This window comes from Rutidosis leptorrhynchoides, chromosome 11, assembly GCF_046630445.1.
Source record: "Rutidosis leptorrhynchoides isolate AG116_Rl617_1_P2 chromosome 11, CSIRO_AGI_Rlap_v1, whole genome shotgun sequence".
Taxonomy (NCBI): domain Eukaryota; kingdom Viridiplantae; phylum Streptophyta; class Magnoliopsida; order Asterales; family Asteraceae; genus Rutidosis; species Rutidosis leptorrhynchoides.
The window spans coordinates 342,444,500-342,450,855 of NC_092343.1; the positions used below are offsets into that span (position 1 = coordinate 342,444,500).

General features: G+C 34.5%; 1 long non-coding RNA gene across 1 annotated transcript; it reads left to right on the forward strand.

The window, feature by feature from the left end:
• Nucleotides 1-3,648: 3,648 nt before the first annotated feature.
• LOC139877802 (uncharacterized) lies at nt 3,649-5,497 on the forward strand. The gene is made up of 4 exons (XR_011768780.1): nt 3,649-3,961; nt 4,588-4,643; nt 4,727-5,116; nt 5,296-5,497. It is a non-coding gene; the product is annotated as an uncharacterized lncRNA (long non-coding RNA).
• Nucleotides 5,498-6,356: the final 859 nt, after the last annotated feature.

The following is a 6,356-nucleotide window of genomic DNA, read 5'->3' on the forward strand; positions in this document are numbered from 1 at the left end:
TAGCATACACATCCAAAAACCTTGAGATGGTTGACGGTTGGCTTGATCTTCCATAATCTTTCATATGGTGAAATATATCCCAACTTTGTTTGTGGGAGTCTGTTAATCACGTATGAAGCCGTCCTCATACATTCGGCCCAAAATTTTCCTGGTACATTCTTACCATGAAGCATACTTCGACAGGTTTCAGCAAGATGACGATTCTTACGTTCTGCCACTCCATTCTGTTATGGAGTATTAGTGCAAGTTAATTGCCTTCTGATCTTGTGCTTCTTAAGATAGATATTGAACTCGGTTGATAAATATTCTCCTCCATTATCTGTGCGTAAGCATCGAATCTTAGTATTGAGCTCACTTTCTACCTTGTTCTTGAACTCTTTAAACTTCAGAAAAGTCTCCGACTTCTCCTTCATAAAGTAAACCCACACATATCTTGAGAAGTCATCAATGAATGTCACCATATATTTCATACCTCCAAGTGATGTTTGTTTCACTGGGCCGAAAACATCTGAGTGTATGAGCTCTAGTGGTGTCTTGGACTGATGCGCTGACTCCTTGAATGGCAATTGGTGAGCTTTGCCAAATTGACATCCAGCACATATTGTATCTGTTCGGATATCAATTTGAGGAAGCCCATTTACTATGCGTTTTACCATCATCTCCTTTAACTTGTTGTAGCCCACATGCCCAAGACGTTCATGCCAAAGATCAGCCGTCTCATTTTTTCGAGTCTTATCCACATAAGCTGTTTCAGCAGATAATACATAGACCGATTCTATTCTTTTTCCATGCATAACTGGATTGCCAACCACCTTTACTCTCTTGAATACGGACACGTCTTCTGGTCCAAAGAGCACATAGTTCCCTTCTGCTGTCAATTGTGGTACTGACAGTAAATTCTTCTTTAGGCCAGGGACAAGATACACCTTCTCGAGTTGGAGCTTATGAGAGTCGCCTTCATTTGGAATTATTGTCTTTCCAATGTGAGAAATAGACAACCTTGAATTGTCGGCTGTCAACATGACTCTCTTTTCTTTGTAATCCTCCATTTCTTGCAGCTTCGTCTCATCATTGGTCATATGATTTGAGCACCCAGAATCAATGATCCAATCATCTTTGTAGTTTATTTTTGACTTTAAGGTTGCTGCAAGAGCTTGATCATCCATGTCAGCTTCAACGGAGAGTCCTGCTTCTGCATCCCATGTTTCCTCATTAATGGTTGCTTCGAATGTGACCTCTTTCTTCTCATCTCTTGCGGTGGCCACATTTCCTTCGAAAGTTCGCCTTCTGGGGAATCTACATTCTCGAGCAAAATGACCCTTCTTGCCACAATTGAAGCATTCACCATTCTTTCTCTTATCATTTTCTCCGTATTGTTGGCGATGATCTCTTCTTCCTTGTTGAGCTCCCCCTGAAGCGTTGCCTTTTGATTTTGGGTGACCCTTCCACCCATATGTCTTACTTTCTTTCATTGCCTCTTGTCTTCGAGATGTTGCTTTCTTTTTATTGGTGAAGAGTGCATCTTCTCCGTCTTTTACGGTTACTTCATTCATCTGCTTGGCTAATGCCTCTTGATTTGCCAATAGATTCTCCAGCTCTATTAATGATGGTTGAGTAGGCCATCCTCTCACAGCGGCTATAAATCCATTATACTCGGATCTTAAGCCGTGGATGATAATTCTCTTCATCCTTGCATCACTCACTTTCTCTTCAGGAGCAAGTTGAGATATCTCACGGCAAATTGATTTCACCTTGGTGAAGTATTGAGAAATAGACAGACTTCCTTGTGAGATACCCGCGAGCTCATTTTCCAAGAGCTGGAGGCGTGCTTCATTCTTCTTTGAAAATAATTTTTCAAAAGTTTCCCAAGCTGCCTTTGGTGTTTTCTCGTCACGGATGTGCTCCAATAGATCCTCCTCGATTGTAGTCTTCAATATAAATAAAGCTTTCCCGGCCTTGATGTTCCATTTTCTCAAGGCTTCAGCATTTTCTTTCGGTGGAGGCGTTGTGTCACTGCCAGCAACTATTTCCCATAAATCCTGTCCTTGTAGGTAGGATTCTATGCAAGTCCGCCAATAACCATAGTTGTGGTTATTGAGACTCTTGATTCCACTGCTCGTACTTGCAAGATCTGCCATCATGACGTCCAACGTCTAATAAGCTTGGTCCCTGACCGATGAGCTTTCACAGTTCCTAACTGTGCTCCGACAGAATCTTCCTTAGAGCCTTGGTGAAAACAAGCCGATGTAAACGTCCAACGTTTACCGATTTCCTTCACTAGAAATGGTCCCGAACGACCCGCTCTGATACCAATTGTTGGAAGCTTCGACCAGCCCAACACACCCACTACAGAGGACCTAGATTATACTACACTCACTACACAAACACTTGACGTTGGTTAGCCTTTAATTTTATGAATCCTTAGTGCACACTAATGTTTAGGCGACAGTGTCGACCATATATCATTCAGGCGGTATAACCGACCATATATCACTTAGGCGGCTTAGCCGACCATATAATAGATACAACACAAGTGCACTAAGAACTTAAACACAAACTGAGGCTTAAATGGGAAACTTAACGAAGAACACTTTTATAATTACAAAGAAACAATTACAATATTATGAACTAACTCACACTCTTCTTTTACTTCTTCACCTTACTTCTTCTCTACTTCCTCACAACTCTCACACTTACAAATGAACTCATCACCCCTATTTATACTACTCCATGGAAACTTCTACACACTAGATATTTCCATGGATAAATATCTAGATATTTCTTCACTTATAAATATCTAAATTATCTAGAATTTTCTTTTATATTCTAATATCTAGATATTTTCTTATACATATTAATATCTAGATATTTTACATATATACATCTACTAATTCCATATTATTTTATAATATCAAATTTGCATTGCATTTTAACACCACTCGGAAGCAATCTCTCTTTCCGTCGAATAGAGAGAGGGGGATGACTTTCTTTTTTTTGAGAGTTGATAGGGGAATGATTGTCTACATCTCACCTCCCCATACACTACCTAGGTGGTATTGAGTTTGTTGTTGTTGTTGTTGTTGTTGTATTATCACGTGACCCGTCATCATCATCATGATATTCATTCATTGAACCTTAAATCAACCACCTTTAATTGATCGATGGTGGTAATCGGAGTTAAAAGTGTAATTATGTTTATGGTGATGAGTGTATATATTCAATGGGTTTGTTGAGTTTGTTATTGAGTGTAAATTATTGAGTGAGTGAGAGAGATGATAATGAGTTAACAAGTAGGAGAGCATGAGTTAATTAATAGAAAAGAAAAGACTTTTTTTTTATCCATCATTTTTGTTTTTTAATTATACAAATGGAGTTTCTCAGATATGAGTAGACGTTGGTCCCTTCACGATAAAAAGACGATTTACCCTCACATGCAATCTACATGTAATGATTTAACAGACTCGGTATATTTGAATGGGATAATGGAATTACGTTGTTATTTTAAAAAAAAAAAAACGAAGGGACACTAAAAAATAAAAGTCAATTATACACTTGTTCTTGCTTTTCTGTGAGGTATTCGGTTTATAAGTGAACCAAATTTCATCAAATTCTTCTTTTGAACAAAATTTATTTTTGAATTTCAACAACATTATCCTCAAATTATAAACTTGTTCTCTATCTCCATCCCATTCGTGATCGGAAATCATTTCTTAGTCAATATGCTAGATGATTTGTATATCACACTTTGACACCACCTGCTTTTGGTAGCTATCTCCATCTCCATCCTACTTCTACCAGACACATAAAACAACACAATCGCCTCTTTTGAGCCTTAGTCGATACTAACAGGATGCAAGGGTTTCACTTCTCACAAATATTTTTTTCCCAATTTCTGATCTATAAGATTTCATGTTATGTTCTCTTTGATTGTTGATTCAACAACCCATTTAGCAATTATGAGGTGAGTAACTTTAGTTACGTTTCCAATTAACCCTTACATATTTCACTTTTAACCGAAAGGATTATATGTTTTTTTCTAATTTAATTTACATATATCTGAATATGAATTTATTTTATGGAGTACTGTCTTCATGTAAAAATTGGTACTATTGTAACACTTCAAAGTTTGCGGTAATTATTCCTTTTATTAAAAGGTAAATTTTCCAACTTCATATTTTGCACTAATTAGTTGTTAGGTAAGGGTTTCACATAAACCCTAGTTTCTTAAATTTGGGGGAAAGACTAATGAGTGTAGTAATGTAATGTAACTTATCAATGAAATAAGTGGAAAAGTGAAAGTTATTATTATATAAATGTAGAAATATGATGATGTTTATGTAATGAAGTAAGAAGAAGATGATGTTTATAAGAAAGGAACTAATCTTATAAATCTATGAAGTTTCTATTTGATAAAGTTGCCAATAGTAATATAAAATTCTAGTTGATTGATGTTGTATTTAAAAGGCATGACATTGATTGATGAGTTTTGTTAGTGAATGAATGATGAAAAAAGTATTAATCTGGTTGGTTGCGAAGAAAGTGTTAGCTTAAGAAGCTAAATATTCATTATAAATGTTATATGTGCAGATTCTTTTAGGTGCTTGAAGTGAGGAAGAACTCCATTTGCATCCTTATCGTGTAAGGTGAGTTTCGTACTACATTAATGTATTAGATAAATTGTTGATGTTATCTTATGATACTTGTTCTCACATTGTTTACCTGCTAGTTTCATGTATGAATTAAAAGCTACAGAAATAATCCGGTATTGAAATTGGTTGATGGAGATAAGTATTCCAAAGTTGTTCAGGAGTCCATATTGGACTAAATTGAGAAAAAGTCCCTAGTGGACTAAGTTGTGAAAGAGTACATATTGGACTATGTTGAGAAAGAGTCTGTAGTGGACTAAGTCGAGATAGAATCCCGAGTAGATTAAGTTGAGAAAGAGTCCTTAGTGGACTACGTCAAGAAAGAATCCCGGGTAGATTAAGTTGAGAAAGAGTCCCTAGTGGACAGAGTTGAGGAGGAGTCCTTGTTGACTAAGCTTACCATGAGCCTTACGTGGACCAAGCGGATGGTGAAATCGGATGGTGAAAGAGGAGTTGCATCAAGGAAACAGGTTATTTATTCTTTTATTTTGTAATATTGAATGTCTATATGAGTGATGGTTAACCGTTCTTAATGAATTTCAATTGTTAAAGATTTATAAGTTATGTTGTTAACTTAGATAATTCTTTGATTTCTTATGTTGATTACTAAGTTTTATGCTTATCCTTTTTGGTTATGTGATGTGGATAGGTACAAGTTGTGAATAAAAAGCTAATCACGGGGAGGGAATGGAGATCATGAAGTACTAGACGTGGATTGACACTTGCTAATTGGGTAAGCAAGTAGTTCCTTAGATTACCCTTTTTGATACATTTGTGTAAGTCGACCCAAATATTGTTGTGTACATACTGTTTTTAGGGTCATACTCTTTCAAAGACTATGTTTTGGTTGTCGATGTTGGTATTAATGAATGGTTTTCTAATAAGTTGAAGAGATGTTAATATCATGTGGTATGATGTTTAGAAAGTACATTGAAAGTTAAAAAAGTTTTGCCATGAGATGGAAATGATTTTTGCAGTTTTGATAAAAAAAAGTAATAAATTTTTTTGGGGTGTTACATATATACATATATACATGTATACGTGTGTGTGTATATATATATATATATATATATATATACATGTATATATGTATACGTGTATGCATGTATACATATATATGTATACATATGTATACATATGTATACATATATATGTATATATATATATATATGTATATATATATATATATACATATGTATACATATATATATATACGTGTATGCATGTATACGTATATGCATGTATATACATCTGTATACATATACATATATACCTGTACATGTATACGTGTATGCATGTATATATATATATATATATATATACATATATAGATCTACATATATGTACATGTACATATATGTTCATGTACATATATACATCTACACATATGTATGTGTACATATATACATGTACATATATGTATGTGTACATATATACATGTACAAATATACATGTATATATATATATGTATATGTGTATACATGTACATATATACATGTACAAATATACATGTATATATATATATATATATATATATATATATATATATATATATATATATATATATATAGTGAGAGAGAAAGAGAGAGATATTTTAAATTTCTTGATAAAATTACCTCCCACCCTCACATTCTATTACAACTATTTAACTACAATAAAATCAAACTTTTCATTCTTCACATTAAAAAAGGTAAAGCTCTTCAACCAATC